Source organism: Zea mays, chromosome 5, assembly GCF_902167145.1.
Source record: "Zea mays cultivar B73 chromosome 5, Zm-B73-REFERENCE-NAM-5.0, whole genome shotgun sequence".
In the NCBI taxonomy this organism is placed as follows: Eukaryota; Viridiplantae; Streptophyta; class Magnoliopsida; order Poales; family Poaceae; genus Zea; species Zea mays.
The window spans coordinates 161,665,187-161,688,356 of NC_050100.1; the positions used below are offsets into that span (position 1 = coordinate 161,665,187).

The 23,170-nt window shown below is 43.5% G+C and overlaps 1 long non-coding RNA gene and 1 pseudogene across 5 annotated transcripts; both read left to right on the forward strand.

The window, feature by feature from the left end:
* The first annotated feature begins 2,934 nt into the window (after positions 1-2,934).
* LOC103627139 (UDP-glycosyltransferase 73C3-like) lies at positions 2,935-10,388 on the forward strand (annotated as a pseudogene).
* Positions 10,389-18,651: 8,263 nt separating this feature from the next.
* Positions 18,652-22,961, forward strand: LOC103627137 (uncharacterized). Of its 5 annotated transcripts, XR_002262412.1 has the most exons (8): positions 18,652-18,912; positions 19,299-19,354; positions 20,079-20,134; positions 20,302-20,349; positions 20,908-21,005; positions 21,460-21,680; positions 21,972-22,111; positions 22,213-22,961. It is a non-coding gene; the product is annotated as an uncharacterized lncRNA (long non-coding RNA). The 5 variants fall into 5 exon arrangements; XR_002748361.1 differs by lacking the exons at positions 21,460-21,680; positions 21,972-22,111; positions 22,213-22,961 and adding an exon at positions 19,564-19,621 and having other exon boundaries at positions 18,652-19,190; positions 20,908-21,368; XR_002262411.1 differs by lacking the exons at positions 21,460-21,680; positions 21,972-22,111; positions 22,213-22,961 and adding an exon at positions 19,564-19,621 and having other exon boundaries at positions 20,908-21,368.
* The last annotated feature ends 209 nt before the right edge of the window (positions 22,962-23,170 follow it).

Consider the following 23,170-nt stretch of genomic DNA (forward strand, 5'->3'; position numbering starts at 1 on the left):
CCTTGTGTTCACAATCTCCCCCTTGATGAGTACATTGTCAACATATATCAACAAAAGAAGGAAGAAAAAGAGAAACTCAATTAGGTGACCAAAAGCCAGACAAAATCCAATATAGATCATCCAGAGTGAGCAAAGCTTGGTCCCTAAAGAAATGGGCAATGACTCGACACGACCAAGCGAGAAAATGGCTAGTCCTTAAGAAGATGCATAAAAGGGGCTCAACACCACTAGCCAACAGACAAAGCCAAACTGAAGTACAAAATCAGCAAAAAAACTAAAATCAAAGTTAGTTCCTCCAGAAAGAGGTAAAGGCTCAACACAACTCACGAAAGCTCTCCGTGGCTCAGAAACCCCCTCTGACAAAACATCTCTCCATGAAGCACATCACTAACTTAGACTAACTATATTTGTCTAAGTGTTGGAAAGGCTCACAAGAAAGTCCAAGTCGAAGCAACTAAGTTTGCGAAGAAAATGACTTAGGTGCTCTAGTCTAGGCAGCATCAGACTAGTCTGGTGGCGCACCGGACCGAGTCTATGATGCGTCCAAACTCAGACACTTTGGTGTCCTAGAGTCCATGTGCACCGAATCACATGTATGGCTAAACAGTGAGGTCTCAGAAATTTTAATTATAAAATTCACCGGACAGGTACTGTTCACGGTCCGATGGCCCACCGGACTACCCAGTAATGGCTAGCTCCAGGCGCCAATGGCTACTTCACGGGGAGGCAACATGTTTTTGGTTCGATGGTGCAAGGACTCGGTCTGGTGCTCCCCCAGAAGGAAGGTGTCTGTCAGAGCCCGGAGTTAGTCCACAAGGACCCGATCCGGTGCCCCCACAAATAGCCAGATTTCAGCATCTTTTGAGAAGGAAGGGGCAATGGCTATGGGACCTTTTGGGGCTATAAAAGACTCCCATGGCGCACCTCTTCTGCATCTAAGCATACTAAGAGCTACTCTACACTCTCACACTCTGCCACAACACGTTCAACAATTCTAGTGAGATCCAAGCGCAAGTTTGATTTGTTCTTGTAACTCTATGTGTTTTGCGCTTTGCTATCTTGTTCTTGTGTTGTGTTGGTTTTGTCTCTCGTGTATGTACTCTCTCCCCTCTTTTGTGCTAAGTTGTAACTCTGATCTTGTGTATGGCTGTAAAAGGCTCCAATTTGTGGAGATTCCTTGCGAGGGGATTCATATTGATATAAGGAAGACCTTGACACTCAAGTTTGATCATTGTATCACTTGAGAGGAGTTGAGTGCAACCCTTGTCCACTAGGACACCACAACATGGAGTAGGAAAGCATTTTAGGCTTGATCGAACCACAGGAAAAATAATTGTGTCTAGCGTGCTTATTTCTTTGTGATTTTTCTCGCTCTTCCTAAGTTCTCTAAATTCACTTGAAATATTGCTCTTAGCCTAATTTATACATTGAAAGAACAATCAAGTGAAGAGGACTTTCTCTCTTCTTCTCACTTCAAACTTGGTTTAGTTTTACGCTAACTCCTGATTTTAGACCAAATTTGTGGTTTGAGTTGTATTTTTCATGATCACCTATTCACCCCCTCTCTAGATGCTCTCATAGTTACCTAGCAGAGTAAAGATGTTTAGGGAATTAGGGATGTGAGAAGATGTGATATAGAGGTACCAATTAGGGGCTCCCTACCCATTATATAGTAGTACAGAGGTGGGGTTATAGATAGTCTTGACCAGTTTGCATATGGGTTTCCTAATTTGTTTCAAGGAAACTATCATATAGAGTTTGTATCTCTCTCTCTATATGGCTATGTCTTGTCTTAAGTAGATGAGGTATCCCATCTAGGTTGGGCTCCTTACATGGCTAGCTTGGTGTACCTCATCTCATATTGGATATTTTCCATGTGGTGATGTACCATAGGTACATGTCACTGACACTAGCTCCTGAACCTTCTTACGATTTGGAAAATTGGTTCGAGGGTTTCTATTGATCGATATCCAAATGTTAACACCTTTTACTAGTGTATCCCATCTAAGTTATCCTCTTCAATGCATGTGTCATGCATACCTATTGACAATTTAGATATATCCCGATGATGGTATACTAAAGGACCTAGATAGCTAGAGGGCGATGAATAGCCTCTAAAAGCTTTCTACAAAACTAACAGATCGTTATAGCCTATAAAATTTTAATTTTATATAACACTATCATGTCATTAACTAGTGTAAGTATAATATTTATTTTATAATTTGTTATTTATTTTGATATCGTTTTTTGTCCTTGTCCGACTATAAAAACAATTATAGATTATTAATTGTCTTTGTACTAACATAAATCAGATTATAGTTTTGTTTAAGGCCATGTTCGTTTTTCACGGATTGGAGGCTCGAAACGGTTCATGGCCTGATTGTTTCTCTAATTTATGTAAGTTTTGATAAGTTGGAATGGATCTTAGTCCTATCCTAGACAAACGAACAGACCCTAAAGGATTTTTCATTCTTGGAACTGAGAAGTTGTAAATTATGTCTACAGAAATTACAACAAACTAATATATAATTTTAATATATAATAACTATGTCAAAAAAACTAAAATTCAGGCACCAAAATTTTAGTAAGTCCTTTAAATTTTCCTTTTTCATATCTACGTGGCGCGACGAAAAATACCCCCGAGCGATTATTGTTTTGAGAAAAAAAATATTTCTAAACGAGAAATCGCAGATACGACGAGGCAAGATCATTGGAAATCTCGTGCTGTTGTGCCATCTTCGGGTGAGGTCGATGGCGCCAAAATTGCTGGCACCGATGGGGCGGCTCCTGCAAAACGGCTTGACATCTCCAACCCAAATTTTTCCAAGGAATGCACTGGGCATCCTTGCCTTCTGGTGTTCGGTGCTCGTGGATGAGCATAGAGAGGCTGAGATTGTGCATCGTAGAAGAGATCAAAATATAGGTTTACCCATATGTTCTATTCTAGAAAAAACCAAGCTTACAAAAATATGTCCTCACAAGTGACAACATCAGCCAAAATGTTTGGCAAATTTTGACTGAAAACCCTAGAAGGAAAAAGGAACCTACTTGCGGAAAGAAAGAAAAAAACGCCCTCCCATGGCTATATAAATTATGTGCACCTCGACACTTCTACTCAGGCCACACACTCTATTTCCTACACCATTCATGCGGTGCGGCCCGCCCGAAGTCCTTGGCAGGCAGCTAGCTTAGCACGCACGTCGTCCATGGCGCCCACGGAGGAATCGGCTGCTGATACGCCAGCGCCACCACCGCCGCCACCTCACTTCGTTATCGTCCCCCTCGTGGCGCAGGGCCACACTCCCCATGGTCGACCTCGCCCTCCTCCTGGCGGAGCGCGGCGCGCGCGCGAGCCTGGTGACGACACCGCTGAACGGGGCACGGCTGCGTGGCGTCGCCGAGCAGGCCGCGCGCGCCAAGCTGCCCCTCGAGATCGTGGAGCTCCCGTTCCCGACGGACGTCGACGGCCTGCCCCCGGGCATCGAGAACATGGACCAGGTCACGGACAACGGCCACTTCGTCCCCCTGTTCGACGCTCTGCAGAAGCTCGCCGGCCCGCTGGAAGCGTACCTGCGAGCGCAGGCGCCGCGGCCGAGCTGCATCGTCTCCGACTGGTGCAACCCGTGGGCGGCCGGCGCGGCCAGAAGCCTCGGGATCCGCCGCCTCTTCTTCCACGGGCCGCCGTGCTTCTACTCGCTCTGCGACCTCAACGCCACCGACCACGGGTTACGCGAGCTGGCCGCGGGCGCGGCGGCGGCTGACGTCGACGACGGGGGGCAGGAGAGGTTCGTGTTGGATCCCCGGCCGGATCAACGAGCGACGAGTACAGCCGCGACGGCGAACGCAGACAGGCGCGGTGACTGCGGCGAGAGCGAGGAAGGCTGAGCGCGCGGACACACACAGGTTAGAACAGATTATTTTTGTCTGCGCAATGTGCCGCAGCTTTTCTGGGTTTTTTCACTGAATAAATAAACGGTGCTTACACAGGCTTGAAAGCCCTCTACCCCGTCGCCATCGTGCCCCATGATCTCCACCATTTTCGGATCACGCAGATCATGTGCATGCGCAGCGCGAGTGCGACGGGGTCAACAAACACCAAGGCGGCTTGTGGTGCCAGGCACAGCACTGATCACCCACAAAGCTACGCCACTAAGACTAGATAACGTAAACACAAATGTTCCAACTAGATTACACGTGACAAACCTTATTCAGACTAACATATCACCCCCTTAATCTTGTTGGACTTGAACCATCCCTAGTCTTGATCTCAGTTCCACAAGTCTGATTCGGCTCAAAGGCTTTGTCAGGATGTCTGCAAGTTGGTGTTCAGTTCCCACATGCTCCACATCCACTATGCCTTTGTCAATGCAGTCACGAATATAGTGATATCGTGTATCGATGTGTTTGCTTCTGTCATGATACACGGGGTTTTTGCTCAGCTCAATTGCAGACATGTTATCTATTAACAGTCTGAACTTCTGAGGATTCTTATGCATGATGTCTGCTATCAGCATTCTCAGCCATACACCTTGACAAGCTCCCAATGCAGCAGCCACATATTCAGCTTCACATGATGACAGGGCTACAACCCTTTGCTTCTGAGAGGACCAAGTCACCAAGTTATCTCCCAAGAAGAATAGAATACCTGAGGTACTTTTTCTGTGCACTAAGTCACCTGAGCAATCACTGTCTGTGTAGCCAAGCAATGTATAATCTGCTGCTGCCCCCTTCTTGAAATTCACTCCCAGGTTAAGTGTACCTGCCACATATCTGAGAATTTTCTTCACTGCAGTCCAGTGTTCTTTACCTGGGGCCTCCATGAATCTGCTTACCAGACCAACTGCAAAAGCTAGATCAGGTCTAGTATTCACCAGGTACCTCAGACTCCCAACGACACTTCTATATCTGGTCTCATCATATTCAGTCCCTTTCTGAGCAGTACTGAGCTTTACTCGCTGCTCCATAGGAGTGTCAGTGTGATTACAGGAAGTCATGTTGCACTGCTCTAGAATCTTGGTTGCATAGGATTTTTGACAGATTGTGATACTATTTTCTCCTTGCTTCACCTCCATTCCCAAGTAGTAGCTGAGCAGTCCCAAATCACTCATACTGAATGTCTTCATCATTTGTTGCTTGAACTCTGCAATGCTACTTACAGAAGGCCCACAGATGATTAGATCATCCACATATACTCCCACAACCAGCATGGTTTTGCCAGTTCCTCTCCTGTAAACTGCATGTTCTACTTCACATTTTCTGAATCCCAGGGACACCAGTTCTGAATCAAGCCTGATGTTCCAAGCCCTAGGTGCCTGTTTCAGCCCATATAGTGCTTTGTTCAGTCTGAGTACCTTGCCTAGCTTCTTTGTATCTTGGAAACCGGGAGGTTGAGTGACATATACTTCTTCTTGAAGGTCTCCATTTAGGAATGCTGATTTTACATCCATGTGGTGAATTTCCCAATTCCACTGTGCTGCAAGAGCTATCAAAACTCTTATTGTTTCAAACCTTGCCACAGGAGCAAATACTTCATCAAAATCAACACCCTCCTTTTGAGCATACCCCTTAGCAACAAGTCTTGCTTTGTGTTTCACTATATTTCCAGCAGCATCTCTTTTGACTTTGAAAACCCACTTCAAACCAATTGCTTTTTGTTCTTTTGGCAGATCTGCCCACACCCAAGTGTGATTTTGTTCAATAGAGTCAAGTTCTGAATTCATGGCCTGTCTCCAGCACTGATCTGTCAAGGCACTTTCAACATTTTTTGGCTCATCTGCAGCTAGTAAACAAAAAGCACTGTACTCAAAATCATGAACTTCTTGTGTTGAGTCTAATAAGTCAGATATTGTTCTGTATCTCAAAGGAATCATGTCTGAACTTCCTGCATTCACTGACTGAGAGCTATTATTTGAACCTGAGGCAACAGATGCAGCTTGGGATTGATTCTGGGACACTGAAGGTGTCATAGGAGTTTGTGGTGAGGGTGGTGACGCAGCAGCACCCCCTGAAGACTCACTCGTATCACCTGAACCAGCTGGTACTTGTATTGTCTGATCTGGCACAGTAAACTGAAACTGTGTAGTGAAAGGAATTGTAGTTTCAGTCTGCTGATTCTTTTCTGCACTCTCCCAGTCCCATCTTTCACTTTCTTCAAACACTACATCTCTGCTGATACACAGCTTCTCAGTGATAGGATCAAACAATCTATACCCTTTTGTACCTGACTCATAACCCAACAGGACCATCTTAGTGGACCTATCTGACAATTTGTTTACCCCTGGACCAATTTTCTTCACATGAGCAATACAGCCAAATGTTTTAAGGTGCTGAACACTGGGTTTCTTGCCAAACCAAGCTTCATATGGTGTTCTTCCCTGTACACTCTTGGTAGGGGATCTATTCAACAAGTAGACTGCTGTTGTCACAGCCTCACCCCAGAATCTTGATGGCACCCCTTTACTCTTCATCATGCACCTTGCCATCTCCACTACAGTCTGGTTTCTACGCTCCACTACCCCCATTTTGTTGGGGAGAGTAAGGAGTGGTCGTGAAGTGCTTGATGCCTTGTTCAGTGCAAAAGGCAGTAAACATATTTGAATTGAACTCACCACCTCTATCAGTTCTTATGCCCTTCAATCTGCCCTCCTGATCAACTTCAGCCCTTTGCTTGATCTTCTTCAAGAAATGTAGAGCTTCATCTTTTGTCTTCAACAACTCAATCCACATAAACCTGCTGAAGTCATCAACCACTAGCAAAAAGTAACTTTTTCCACCTACTGTCTGTGGACTGATCTGTCCACACAGATCAGCATGGAATAACTCCAACCCCTTTGTGGCTCTATATGAGGACAGCCTTGGAAAAGGTGTTCGATGTTGCTTCCCAAGAGTACAACCATCACACACCTGTTCAGCTCGGTCTACAATAGGCATTCCTTCAACCATACTCTTCTTTCCAAGATCTCTAAGAGCTCTGAAATTTAGATGGCCAAATCTTGCATGCCACAACCATGCTACATCATCTGCCTTTGACAGCAGACACACTGGAGGTACAACTCCCAACTTCACTGTGTAAAGTCTGTTTCCAGTGCGAGGTGCACTGACCAACAGGTTATACTCTGGATCAAAAACTTTCAGTCTGCCAACAAAAAGTCTAATGTCACAGCCTGCCTCCTCTAGCTGTCCAAGACTAATTATGTTGCTTTTCAATTGTGGAATATAGTACACACTTGTAAGCACCTTGTGATCTCCCTGTCTAGTATTCATCACCACTGAGCCTAATCCACAGATTCTGACAGTAGAACCATCTCCAAATCTCACTGACCCACTGACAGTGTCATCAAGTTGAGAAAGTGCAGACTTGGTGCCTGTCATGTGGTTACTGGCACCAGTGTCCAGTACCCACACTCCATCTGGGCAGATTACTGGCACTACTTTATCTTCAGACAGATGAATTACTTGAGATGCTTCACTCACTGCCCCTTGCACCTCAGCTAATAGAAGTGTTGCATTCTCCACATCTCCAACTACAACATTTGCTTCCTGTTGTTTTTGATCCTTGTCATCCTTCTTTGGACGTTTACAGTTCTGTGCCCAGTGGCCATAAATGCCACAATTTCGACATCTCCCCTTTCTTCTTGGTGTCCCCTTTGATGTCAGCTTTGGCTTGTTTGAATTGCTTGAACTGCCACCATCAGAACGATGAGGTCCCTTACCTTTCCACTGACTACCACTGCCACCATCCTTTTGAGAGTAAGACTGAAACCGATGCTTATGTTTTTCAAGCCAGTCCTCCTCAGCTAACAACAGTCGACCAGTTTTGTCAGTTACTTGCTCAAGCTTGTCTTCAAACCGATCCTCAGCTGCACGCAGGCGTCCAACCAAGTCTTCAACTGTGAGTGTCTTCAGGTCACAGAACATTTCAATTGAGACTGCAACCTGATTAAAACGAGGTGGTACAACTCGCAGAAACTTCTTTACTACCCGAGTGTCATCAACAGATTCCCCAAGTGACTTGATGTTGGCAACAAGATTTGTTATTCTCATCCCAAAATCCTCAACACTCTCTCCATCTTTGAACTCAATATTTTCAAATTCTTTTAAAAGTTTCTGCACGTTTACCTCTTTAACTCGATCGGCTCCAATCCTCATGTTCATCACAGCCTCCCATGCCTCTTTCACTGTCCTTTTGGCGCCAAGGGTTCCCCACATCTCCTTTGGCACGGATCTCATCAGAGCACCCATTGCCTGTCGATCTTGCGAGCGCTTGACAGTGGTTCCCGGATCAATGACATCCCAGATTTCCATTGCCTCATAGTTAATCTGCATTAACATGGCCCACTCTGCATAATTCGATCGAGTCAACATAGGCCATACCAGGGAACTCTCCTTGATGCCGGACGACGCCGCGCTTGAACTGGTCCTGGTGTCACCCATCTCCTGATCCTTCACAGGCGATCTCCGAGGAACGACGAACTTCTTCCTTGGGGTTCTCGCGGTGGACAGACAGATCCACCGTAGAACATAAACCGCCCTCTGATACCAGATGTTGGATCCCCGGCCGGATCAACGAGCGACGAGTACAGCCGCGACGGCGAACGCAGACAGGCGCGGTGACTGCGGCGAGAGCGAGGAAGGCTGAGCGCGCGGACACACACAGGTTAGAACAGATTATTTTTGCCTGCGCAATGTGCCGCAGCTTTTCTGGGTTTTTTCACTGAATAAATGAACGGTGCTTAGAGCAACTCCAGTAGTTCTCTAAAAGACTTCCTAAATCAATAATTTAGGTAGTTAACATGAAAACTATTCTCCAACAGTTCTCTAAATGAACTTTCTAAATTTAACAACTTGTCATCTAACCTCATTTTCTCTCTACATTTGGCAACCATTTAACAACTCACTAAACAAAAATGTTGACTGTATTATATAGTTTTTGTGACTTATTTTTTATGTGGATAAATACAAAACAAAATTACAACCTATATTTAGAGAACTATTGGAGAACTCATATTTTTTTACTCTAAAAGCCATTTAGCAACTTCTTAAATTTGTGATTTAGAGAGCTAAAATTTACATAACTATTGGAGTTGCTCTTACACAGGCTTGAAAGCCCTCCACCCCGTCGCCATCGTGCCCCATGATCTCCACCATTTTCGGATCACGCAGATCATGTGCATGCGCAGCGCGAGTGCGACGGGGTCAACAAACACCAAGGCGGCTTGTGGTGCCAGGCACAGCACTGATCACCCACAAAGCTACGCCACTAAGACTAGATAACGTAAACACAAATGTTCCAACTAGATTACACGTGACAAACCTTATTCAGACTAACAGTTCGTGGTGCCGGGCATGCCGGTGCACGTAGAGGTGACCAAGGCCACGGCGCCGGGCTTCTTCAACTCGCCGGGGTGGGAGGCGGTCCGGGGCGAGTGCGTGGAGGCCATGCGCGCGGCCGACGGCGCAGTGGTGAACACGTTCGTGGGCCTCGAGGGCCAGTTCGTGTCGTGCTACGAGGCGGCGCTCGGCAAACCCGTGTGGACGCTGGGGCCGCTCTGCCTCCGCGAGCGGGACGCCGACGCCATGTCGTCGCGGGGGGCGGACGGCGGCCAGCAGCACAGCGCGGTAGCCGCCTGGCTCGACTCCAAGGAGACCGGCTCCGTCGTGTTCGTCAGCTTCGGCAGCCTCGCGCGGAAGCTCCCGAAGCAGCTGTTCGAGGTGGGGCATGGCCTGGAGGACTCCGGCAGGCCGTTCCTGTGGGTGGTGAAGCTGGCCGAGGCGTCCCCGCCGGAGGTGCGGGAGTGGCTGGGAGCCCTGGAGGCGCGCGCGGCGGGGCGGGGTCTCGTGGTGCGTGGGTGGGCGCCGCAGCTCGCCATCCTGTCCCACCGCGCCGTGGGGGGCTTCGTCACCCACTGCGGATGGAACTCGCTGCTGGAGTCCGTCGCGCACGGCGTCCCGGTGGTCACGTGGCCCCACTTCGCCGACCAGTTCCTGAACGAGCGGCTGGCGGTGGACGTGCTCGGCGTGGGCGTGCCCATCGGCGTGACGGCGCCCGTGATGGTGTTCGACGACGAGAGCGTGGTGGTGGCGCGTGGGGACGTCGCGCGGGCGGTGTCGGCGCTGATGGGCGAAGGGAAAGAGGCCGGCGAGAGGAGGCGGAGGGCCAGGGAGTACGGAGAGAAAGCTCACGGCGCCATGGAGAAAGGAGGCTCCTCGTATGAGAACCTGACGCAGCTCATCGAGAGCTTCGGGCAAGTGGAGGCAAGAAAAGGTTAGGCTTAGGCTAGAACAGTGCATGCATGGAGCTAACCGTGGACTACCATCGCAATGGCAGTACAGTACTGGTGCAGAATCTTTTATCTTCACAGTGAGGCCTTGTTCGGTTAATCCTGTTACCCATGGATTGAATGGGATTGGAAAAAATTAAGAAAGAGTTTGACTTAGGCTTTGTTCGTTTACACCAATCCCGCTCTGGATTAACATGGATTGGAATTAAATCCATGTCTCAATCCATGCCCCAAAATAATCCATGACTACTTAACTTTTTTATTCGGTTAAACACACATCATGGAATATAACCCAAAAGTTTGGGAATATTTTAAACTATGGAAGACATGGATTCTATCCATAGCCTATTAGGTATGGAACAAATCCATGAGATATTGCACAAGTTTACATTAGAATCCATGGATCAAAAGAATAACTAGCTTTGAAAGTCACATGGATTTGTTGATGGATTTAATCCCACCATGGGATTGGGTGTGAGATATGGATTCACCCAATCCATACTCGGATTAAATCCATGGTGAGATTATATCCCATGTAACCGAACAAGGCCTTAGTTGGAATTTAAACCCACCCAATCCCACTCAATCCATGTGGATTCGGAGCTAACCGAACAAGCCCTGAGTGAGTGAGTGTGTGTGTTTTATAATCTCTGTCAACGAAGTATTCTCTTATGCCTTTTTTCTTTCTTCGTTGTGAACATACAAGGGGACACCCATCCCACAGCTAAGGATGAAAACGGCCGGTAACGGTCGGAAAAAACCTCTCACCGTTTTCACCCGCATAAATTTTTGTTCGGTCGGAATCGGTAAACGGAAAAGTCAGAAACAGATAACGGCCGGTAAATTCCGGTATATCGAAAACGGATAAATCCGAGCAAAATAGCTCGAAATTGATCAGGAAACGGTAACTGTAATCGGAAAAGCTCACAATAAACAAATCCTAACCACACAGATGTTCATTCACATCCACATACAAGTCTCATTCACAAAAGTACACAAAACACAATCTTGTCCACATATAATTGGTCATACATTCATCCATGTCCACTCTTAAATTATAACACACAACACATAAGTTTTAAAACACGATTGTTCATTCACATTCACATACAAGTCTCAACCACACAAATATACAATACATAGTCATGACCACAAATAAATGATCATACATGTTCACTAAAGTTTTAACCACATAGTATATAAGTCTTAAACACACGATACATAAACTAGAAATCATGTGGCATGTCGTATGGATCACTTGATATATCTTCTATGACATCTAAAACCCTAATCTCTAAACCCTAACGAGTATAGTTCTTACCTCCTTTGTTTTTTTTGTGGACCGGAAAAATACGGTTAAAATATGGGAAAATACCGGATTTTCCCGAGAATTCCGAAAACGGACGGTAAATATGTCTCACCGTTTATCGTACCGTTTTCGTAATAACACATCCTGTTTCTGTCCCGTTTTCCGTATATCCCGAAAAATATGAAAACGGTCGGAAAAATCTAGTAAACGGTACCGAGAATTTACCGAATTTTACCGACCATTTACATCCTTACCCACAGCAAGGCCATCCGCTCGATCATTTTGCATTATTGCCCACCAGTTCCACCACCACCACCACATCGGCGGGGCTGCGGCCTGCGGCTGCGACTCCGCACGCTAGTCGGTTATTAAGGCCATATTTGGTTTGTTTAATCTAGGGTTATTAACATGTTTGGTTCTATAGACTAAAAATAGTAAGAATATACTAAATGACTCATAATAATACTAAAATGGTCTTTAACATTCTCCCGTTATTAGTACAATTGAACTAAATGAGGGGTAAATATGTAATTAATATGGTTTAGTCCTTTTTAGCACATACGTGAAGGACTAAAGACTAAATCATTTTAGTCTATATTTTAGTCCTAGTGTTTGGCAAAAAAAAGGACTAAATGAGACTAAAAACTAGAAACTAATCTTTAGTCCCTCTAACCAAACACCTCTAAACCCACTTGGAACGATCGAGCGTATCTAGCTAGCTCGTCGTTTTCATCCTAACCCATAGCCATAGGTGTCGAAAGGAACTAGCACTAGCTAGACCAATAATTTTACATTAGTAACCAATTGGAGGCAAATGTATGTATAGCACTTTTAGATCGTTCGCCTGTCGTTTCCTCGATTGGAAAGAAAAAATAACGTGGTTTGTCTGGGCAACTTATACATGATGGATGATTTGATGGATGACTGCATTGTGCGAGTGACTTGAACAGACAGTAAAAAAGTACTAGCTACTTGTTCCTGTCAAAACGTTATTGCTGATCGGATCAAGAGTCGGCCTCAAACATTCAGTGACGCAGGCGAACTGATATGGTGGCTCAGCTGGGGTCTCACCTTTTTTTATGGTGCAACCTGCCTGCTCACTGTCACTGAGGTTGGGCCAAGGCCTAAGACCAGCAGGGCCACGGCCCTAGTTGCGGTCCAAAGTTTTTTAGAACCAAGTTTTCAGGCTTTACTAGCCTAAGAAAGAACAGCCCAGTAATGAAAAGAGCAGAGCAGACGCTGCTCCTGGCCCTAGTCGCTCAGTCTCGGCGGCATCCCAAACGTCGCTCGAACGTCGCTCGGCTGTTGTAATCCCCAACTTTAGAATCTATATCTATACTACTTATTAAGAGTGTAAGAGTAGTCTGCCGTTCTGCCGTTCTGTCATCTGCAACCTCAACCGTCCAATCCATTGTTCTGTAGTTTCAACCGTTCGATCTTGCCACCAGCCGCCCGATCCCACCCCGATCCTGCCGGCCAGACCCCAAATTCATCGCGACCCTTTTTCTTCCTTCCCCGATTTCACCGCCGCCAGTCGCCCGATCCCGCCGCCCGGCCCCTGCCCCGGAGGTTGGAGGCGCGAGGGCGATGGCGCTCCTGCAGCACCAGCAGCTTCAACAGCAACGGCGGCAGCTCGAGGAGGAGGATGACGTTCGGCGGGGTGGCGGCGTTCCCGGCAGCGCTGGGCCACGGTCAGCAGGTGGACTACGGGGAGGACGCCGGCGGGCTCGGGGACAGCGACGCGGGCGGGTCGGAGCCCGAGCCACTGCCAGAGCGGACGCGTGGGGGGTTCGGCGGCGGCAGCAAGCGGAGCCGCGCTGCTGAGGTGCACAACCTCTCCGAGAAGGTGGTGCCGTTGTCATTTCTTGAAATTCGAGTTCTTTCTCCCTGTGCGAAAAGGAACTGCATCCAATCCCCCTTCACTGCTAGTGACCCCTCCTTCCCGCCGCGCCTGCGTGCCCCCCTCCCCCACCCCGCACTCCCTCTGCTCCTAGCCGCTAGCACGTCGCCCAACCCTCCCAACCCTCGCCCGACTCCGATCATCTCGCGGCGTCGAACTCTGCATCTACTACTCAAGGGCATGCCCTCCTCGCGTCCCAACCAACGCCGCGACGTTTCTAGCAACCGCCTCCAGTGCATCGTCTGAGTCGTGCTCCATGATCTCGCAACCGCTCCCCGTCCTACTCGCGATAACCGAGCACGCACAGACTAGGGAGAGGGCCACCACCGAGACCTTATGTACGGACTGATTAGATATACACCATGCTTCTCCTGATTACATTTATAATTAATCTTATCTACTGTTATTAGTACCCAATATCTAGACAAATTATTATCACTTACATCTCTCTATTCCGATTTATACTTATCTAAAGAAATCTAATAATATTGGAGTTCTTATTTCTGCTCCTATTGTGTATGTTTATCTAAATATCCAATTTTGCACGAAAGAGCTAAGCATCAAGTCATATACACAATCAAGCCCTAGCCATATTCTTGTCATCATCTAGGAGAACAAATCTGCAGGTGAAGTTTATTGGATGGAAATCGTTAATTTTGTGGAGATATGTTCATTTTGGCACATATTTCATAGTTTTGATGGAATGTGGATCTTCTTAATATTATCCTTACAGATTAGTTGCTCTTCTGTGTGTGCTTTCTATCTATTAAACATTGTCATCCCCTTAATTCAACATATTACATATTAGTGATGGTTTAAGATTTCATATAAGCTATTTTAAGACTTCACATGGCTTGAAATTATCTCATTAAAAATTATGGTTCTTTTGGCAATAAAAAGAATGTCATTTAACATCATGGCATGGTTTTGTTGTATATGTTCCCTGTTTTTTTATAAATAGGTTTTTAAGTGTATTTACCGGTTCTTTGTTAAATTGGGATTGGAATGAACAGACATATGTTGGAACACGGAGTATATTTGTTGATTGACAACGACTTCTTTCCTTCTTAATCCTTGGCTGAATTGGTCAATTTTATAGGGAACTAAGTGGTTTTGGATTTCTCAAATTTCGCTACCTTGAGGATGCTATAGTTGCCAAGCACGAGATGAATCATCAAGTCATTGGTGGTCGAGAAATTTCAATAATTTATGCGAGGAGAATCGAAAAACGCCATAAGAAATGTGCATGAGAACAAGAAGTAGGTTCATTATTTGTTTCTTTATCCTTTGATATGTGCTCTTGGTTGTCCTTAGCAACATCATGGTAAACTTATACTTGAAAAACTAAAAAGAAATAAATTTGTGCTTTCGTTGATGTAGTGGTAGGTACATGAACGGAAGAACACAAGACGATCATTATCAAGATCTCAAAGGTCTCGATCCCACTGTAAGTGTGAAGCGATTTATAAAAACTAAATGTTAATAGTTTGGGTATGATTTCCTGTTTAATTGCTGCACAAAGAACACTCTTTTTTTAATACATTGTTTTTTCGGTTCCTATGTGCTATAGAGCCTGATAGTTGGAAGAATGGGTGTCAGCAGAGTGAGGGCTATGGGATACAGGATTCCATTTGCGATGATGGTCACACTGAAACTGCTAAAACCAAGAAGAAGATGGATGAATCCTTGGAGCCAAGTGGGGAGAATAATAACTGTGAGCAAGTTGAGATTTCGAGTAAGGATGGCAAAAAGGTGCCCATGAAGTTGGAGGTCTCATCTGGAGTTCAAACTACATCATCCATTATGGAACAAGAAGTGCACTCAGGGTTTGTTGGGGTAGAGGTTAGTGTATCTCACATTCTCACATATATTTATATTACTGAATATATTTCACTCAGGGTCAAATCTATACTACTTAAGACAGTACCTTGGTCGCTCTTGACGAAATCACCACAGTGGCACATGCGGGTGGCCTTCGCCTGCAGCGTGTGCGGGCAGCGTACGACCAGGGCCATCAATCCTCATGCCTACACCAATGAGACTGTGTTTGTTCAGGTAAGATTGTAAGAACTTTGTGATTAGTGTATCCATTGCATTAACAAGGGTCAAGTTAAGCTGATCCTTCTACTACCTTTAGTTATATGTATTGAGATGCCACCGTTATGCTTGTGTGTTCGTTTTTCTAAGTTGCAACATCCTTAATTTGTTATTACTCCTTTATAGCCTACTATTACAATCTTACGTGAACAAACACAGTTTCATCGGTGTAGGCATGAGGATTTATGGCCCTAGTCAAGTTAAGCTGATCCTTGTACTGCCTTTAAACCGCTATGCTTCTGTCTTCGTTTTTCTATGTTGCAGCATCGTTAATTTGTTATTACTCCTTTATAGCATACAATTTAGCAGGCTTCTGGATGTTAGGAAGAAATGACAAATTCAATCAATGATTAGTATAGTATCACTATGGGCTACATGTTCTCCCTCAAAATCAGAGAGCAGTACAATTCAAATATGAAGGGCTTGGCTTGATAGTTGGTACTTAATATCATGACAAAAGAGAAGTCATGTTGCTATATTCTGTTGCATTTCTTCTGAATATTGAAATACATTACTAACACCATCGATAATTAGTACAATTTCACCATGGGCTATATGTTCTTCCACAAAATTGGGTATATGCACGGTTCGAATTTTAAGAACATGGTTATTCTAGAGATGAGAATCTCTTGATACTTTATATTTGATATCATGAGAAGGGAGACATCATGCTGTAATAACTAACACAATTCTTCTGAATATTTGAAAAAAATGACTAGCACACATTGTTGGTCATCTTATTTCTTCTTCATGCTTCATACTCTGTGCTGAGATATGTAGAAAATACTGAGTGATTTGCCTTGTATTCATGTATTGTCTTGTAGGGTGTTCAGAAGCACGAAGAGGTCAGTATATTCTTTAAGTTGGGATTAGCTGCTTTGGAGCTATGCTTCGTCTATATATGCTAATTTGAATTAGTGTGTTAGCTGATGATGAATGTTGCTCCAAGGCTGTAATATCAACAGTGGCATATCAAACAATATTTTTGGCACAGATATATCCAGTGCAACTTCCTAATTTCTAGATGGTCGATATTGTTTGCCATAGTTGCTATTAGGAATTCTGGACTGCTTGCTCACCATATGTTTTGTGCGTATATAACTTGTTATTAGGAATCAGTCACATCACGACATCCACAGCTTCACTATGAATCAAAACTATACATGCTTTTGCAGGGTGGAAGTAAGTGCAACAACAGTACGATTTGGTTAGCCAATTACACCGGTATTTTACTAATTTGTTTCTTTTCTGCCCTGATTTGCAGTTGGGATTCCACATCTTAAGTGGTTCGGGGTGGAGGGGCAGTACAATGTCATGGTGATTGATCTGCTTGGTCCAACTATGGAGACTTATTTAACTGCTGCAGCAGAAAGTTCTCACTTAAAACAGTACTAATGCTTGCTGATCATATGGTGAGTCTATCCTATGGTTCTACATTTTTCTTGTATTTGTTTTGGACCTGTTGAAACCACATACTGATGTAGTGTCAATAAATTCTTCACTTTGCATTTCCTTGGTCTTTGCAACAAAAATAACATGCCTTGGTGTGGGATACAGATCAGTAGAGTAGAATACATGCACACAAGGGGGTTTCTACATCGTGACATCAAGCCTGATAATTTTCTCATGGGTTTAGGACGTAAAGCAAACTAGGTTTGTGCTACTTCTGCTAACCTCATTAAGAGTCAGTTTTCTTATTGGAAGCATTGTGTCTACTAATTTGAGCAATGGTAAACCAAAATGAATATGGGACACTTCAAGAATCCCATTATCTGATGTCTAATGATAAAAGTTTGTTTCTTCAGTTGTTGAGTTGATTTTGCAATCCTAATTTTCAGTTGTGCATGAATCGTGTTTGTAAGTTCCATTTTCCATCTAAGAATTTAGTGTCATTTTTAGTTGTTGAGTTGATTTTGCAAACTGATAAGTGTTTTCTTTCATCAGGTAACTCTACACAATGGACAGAATCATAGCTCTATTAGCACTATTTTATCAAGGCACGTACATGCTTGAATCTTCCTAGAATTTTTTTACCCTCAGATCCAATTCATCTGGTGCTGGAACCACTGTAGGCTCTACCTTTTATTTTAGTTGAGTGTGATTCATGCTTCCTTTTCATCTATCTAAAAATGGTGTACCTGTTAGGCTCTTGTTCAGTTAGTGTGAACCATGTGCTTCTGAATCCTGGATGGATGTTTTATTTTAGTTCAAGGTTTCTAGAGGTGGACGACAAGTAGTTTGCCGATAAGATCATGTATCAATTTGTCTTCAAATTAGTCTAGGTTGTTGATTTTTTTACCACTTCGTTTCGATATAGTAGTAGTTCTGATTAAAAGTGAGTTATTCCATAGTGTTTTGTGTCTAAATTAACTTACGTGTAATAAATATAAATATTTAGTTTCTTTGATAAACATGTGTTACATATCGCTTCTGCCATAGTTACAATTGAACTTTGAACCGAGCTGCAGATGATCTAGCATATTTTTCAACTTGGCTTGTCGATCTCCCTTTTTTAGATTTGATTTTTTTCAACCTTGAATTGGGGGAAGAGAATGAAACTAACAGTAGCATTTTGTTTCTCCAGTTATCTTTAGTCTTTTAGTTTCAGATGAAGGCGATAAATGTGAACCGTATCATGTTCTACTCTATTGTTCGATTCCATGTTGTCTTTATAGTGACTAAATAACACAAGCGGGTTAATGGTTAGACACTTACTATTGACTGCCTACTTTCTCTATCACGAGATTAAGCTTGTGCATCCTTAATGGCTCTTATTGGAACATCGTCAGAACTTAGTTTGTGAATAAATGCAGTATCTAAAATTCTAAACTATATTTCAAAAGTGCTAATATTTACTACATAACATCATTCTTTCTTTACATATACTTAGCTTCGAGTCATGCAGTATTGAAAATTCTAAAGTATATAATTCCGTTCTGTGGTTACTCTAAAACTTGAACTGTTAGCACGTATTAACCTTTTGGTTGTATTGCAATTTAATTCATACGTTCTTGTAGATGTCTATTCATAGCCATTCATAAGTCATCTGATTTGGTTGTGCACAGGCAACCTTCGACTGCCCGATGAAGACCTATGGCTTCCTCACGCCTGAATTTTGGAGCCATACCAAGTTTTCCATGACTCCGTTCCATCAATACACGGACCTGCTGGCGAAGGCTACCAAGGGTCTTGTGCTTTAGGCCTGAACTGAGACAGTAGAGCCTTATGATGGTTTGATGTGTCTAAATGCACTTTCTTATATTTAAGAACTATGGGAGTCAACTTTGGACCCTGTTTGCTGGCCGCTTTGATGATTTTGCCTTTTGGTAAGCAACATCCACTAGAGAATGGCCTTTTTTTGTTTTCTTCCCTCTATCTCTTTCTTGCAAGAGAATCTTCTATGCTTAGAACTGAATGCAGTGATCAGTACATGTATTTATTTTGAAGCTTGTATTTCCTTCACTATGTAGGGCCTTATACACCAAGTGTACACACCTATTTATATATTGGTCCATGGATCATATGTGATTCATGATATAACATTGACATCATGGTTCAATTATCGTGATATATACACTAGAATTTTGTGGATGATATGCAAATGGTCAGATTTATTTTGTTTTGTTTCAGTTATGTTATTTATGATTAACTCCTTTATATATTTGTTTCAGTTATGTTATTGATGATTGACTCCTTTATATCTTTGTTGTAGGTCTATGACATGTCTGATAGTCAAATGAAGCTTTTATTTCAAGCCCTGTTGTTGAGGTAGATATTAACAATTATGTGCTACTTTGTTAGGATCATTGTTAGGAAAAAGATAATCTCATCAAAGGCATGACCCTCTGTCCTTCGCTCCTGCTGAATGGATGTTGGTTTATTGGCTAGCAAATATCTTTTCTATCACACAAGCACCCTAAAACATATTCCTAAAAATAATTGGATTTTGATTTATATGGATCACGGGTTATGTGCAGAGGATGGTCAAGATGAATTTGAAAAGCGAACAAAGAAAACTAAAAAGAAAAGGAAGAGGTACCTCCATTTGTTCCTACTAGGAATAAATGTCAATGTATTGTGTACACCTATCCTGAAATGAGGATGACTATATGTTGCTCTAGGATAATAACATCACTGCCATCACTCTCCCAAAGCCGCTATGTTTTTCTGTCATAGTTTGTTGTCCTGACCAAATTTTTTAATTTCTTGTCTAATTCTCTTAGGTTGTTCTTTCAATAAGTTGCATCTTTCTCTCGTATGCAATGTAAATTTCAGGTATTTGTGAAATTTGAGTGTTGTTTTGGTCTCAAAATAAATCCACAAAACATTTTAGCATTCGTTAGCACTGTGCACATTATCCAATTATATCAGGGTGGTCTAGAACTGCTTTGTGTTGTCTATTTTTAGTTGAGATGTGTATCTTTCCCCACCATTGTAGATTACAATTTTCTAACTACACTCGTTCTGTTTGGGTGCTCTTGCATTCTCGCAGAGTGTTGTAGAGGAGCAACGGTGCCAGGACGCGTCAAGGTTGCTCCAGAATAAATGGTAAGTGTTGATCGATAATTCTTGTGAACGTAGGTACATACTGAATCTTTGACTGTTTGCGACCTATATCCCCTGAAAACCTGAATCTCAGATTGCTTTAGCTTAACGCCTACATGGCAGTGCTCTTGTCGTGAACATTTTTATCTATGTTCCGTATATGCTTGTAGGATCATAGTGCGGTGGTCATGGGATTGGAATCTGCTCTGTATTTACAGGTACCATGATTGTTTTGCCTGGTTACTTGTCTTGTTGTCTGCATTGAACTACCTGCTATATGATTGGATATGGACAACTCTGTGGAGTGTGGACATCATATTTGTTAGAAATCATCAATATTGAGTACCCGACTCAGTTTTTGTAAGCAATTGTAGTACATGTTTGTTTTTTAAGTTGTCCATCCCATTTTAGATCACAAAGCCAGAATGTGACAGAGCCAAACGAGATCATCTTTTGTCAGGGAACTATCCTGCTTAGGATGAATGTTCTCGTGAAATTGTATGTTTTGTGTGCCAGAGGTATACTTTTTTCTGAATGCATGATGCTTGTTTGGTTAGATTTTTTTTCTGAGTTCATATGTTTGGTCGATTGGAACAAAAATTCTAGGAATTTGTTGGTATTAAAGAAGACAATAGTCTAATAATAGAGAATCGTAGTTGACCATACACATATTATAGAGTCCATGGAATGTGTATTTCTGTTTGTGGTGCATGACTGTACATAGATTGTATTCTCCTGGTAACAAGCTTCATGGTGTTTTCCCTGTTCTTTGATAGGGTGAAGCCTTCGTGTCTCCTCACGGGAAAGTCACTGACCTTTCTTGGGACGTGGACCACTGATGGCCCCTGTCATTCCCCATGACGGCGATCCCATGGTGAAGCCTTTGTGTTTCCTCGAGGGAAATCTACCAGTGCAAGATTGGTTTAGTCAGCACCATTGGACACATGTTTCACTGAATCTAAACAATTACACCTAGAGCGTCTCTGCAATTGTGACCCTTATTTATCTTATGTCCTACAAAGGGCAAACGATAACCATCTTCAATGAACATACCTAGGATTATTGCCATGTATCTCCACCTTGCTATCCAACTCTGAATCAACCGTAGGCGTCCACAGTGATTATTTTATAGGATCAATGGCAGATACATGCTCATTTTTTTGTATGTTTAAGTACTGATACATGCCATTGTGTTGTTGAAACTTTAATGCTCTATTAGAATATGTTTTTCTTGATAGTTGGTTTCTATACCTGGTATATAATATCATGTGCTCTCAAATCTTGTCTGGTGATTGCATTCTGATTTGCTTTCTAAAATTATCCTATAGGGAAGCGATAATTGATCCTGCAGCAATTTTTGAACAGTTAGAAAAGAGAAAATTGATCCCCCAAGCATTAGCAGCAAAAAGGTTTCTGGAACAGAAAATTATAGTATTGATGCTAAGGATGCTAAATAGAGAATTCTGATAGGATGCTAAATAGAGAATTCTGAAGACGGCTTCACCTAAAGTGTGGAAACTAGAGACTAAAGAGATCAGACCCAACAAAGGTACAGATTCACACAATTGTGCATCTCTACTCTACTCGATGCAAATATTTTTTTTTGAATGAGGTTGTGTGCTTTTTTGTTTCTCTATGCAAATTTCTGAACTAGGGTGCATTTCTTCACCTTAATGTAAGTTTCTATATTTTTTGAGTAAATTCTTTTCTCGTTTTTGGTAAATAATAGTGGTTCTGAAGTCAACATAGGTCTAAGTTGCTGGCAAACGTTCCTTCTATATAAATTTAAGTTTTTGCCCGCTGCACGAGGATGACAATTTTTCACTCCTCGTTTCTACAGAAAAAAGCGACACTGCAAGGAGGCCAAAGCCTACGCCGTGACCCCCTCTAGTACCCTGCTATGGTGCTGTCAGCGCAGCCGCCTCGCAGGTGAGTGCACGTGCGTTGCATGTGGTAACGCATGTGCTACTAACCATACAGGTGACCTTTCTTCCTCGCCTCAGCGACTCGATCACTTCTATATAAATTTAAGTTTTTGCCTGCTGCACGAGGATGACGATTTTCACTCCCCGTTTCTACAGAAAAAAATCGACACTGCAAGGAGGTCAAAGCCTGCGCCAGTGACCCCCTCGAGCACCCTGCTACGGTGCTACAAGCGCAGCCGCCTCGCAAGTTGATGTTACGGCTGGGCAAAGTATTGAACCCTGAAGAGAGCCGTGGCAGCACCCCCAAAATGGCTCCAGTTCAGGCCTTCCATAGCCATGGCAGACGCGACATCTAGGAGCAGATGCGACAGGATCATAAGTAGGAGCGGCAACGATGCTGTAGCGAGAGACGCGGGTGACGAGGTCGCCGTGCTGCGGTGGTGGTAGGACGGGAAGGAGACGAAAAAGTAGGAGTCAGAGCTGTTCAACAATGTGATCGAGTCGCTGAGACGAGGAAGAGCAAGGTGAAGGCACTCGTCGGTGCCTTTGAGACCGACAGACCGTCATCTCGCTGCAGAAACGAGCAAGCCTCCTGCTGCTCCAGCTATGGCAGCAGGTGTCGTGCCATGAGCGCTTCGTGACCTGCAGTTTGCATGATCACCTTTCTTGGAATTTTGGACTTTTTTGTTGTTAGTGACAGTAAAAGTGGCACTTGTTGAGGTTTGCTCGTTCCCATGTAAACTGAGTTTTCTCATGGGAGTTTCCATGCTTTCGTAGTGCTTCCAAAAACCGAAAGTGTGTATAGATTTTGTGTTTGTGCAAGGCTTGGCAAGTTGGTATTGTACTGATAAGTGATAAGTAAGCAAGTTACTGTAATTATTTAAACTAGATTATTTTGAAAGGAAATGGAAAGGATAAAGCAAATTAAACTTTGTATTAAGTTACCTGATTCATAACAAATGGTACTAACCTTCTTCCAATGTTTTCTATGTTTCTCATTTCACTCGCTGCATTTTCAGTTACAACTACACTGCATATGCTGGCAGATTTGTTCATATATTACTCCTGCTGACATTTTCACTATTGCAGCAGCATCTCTACTACTATTTGTTTT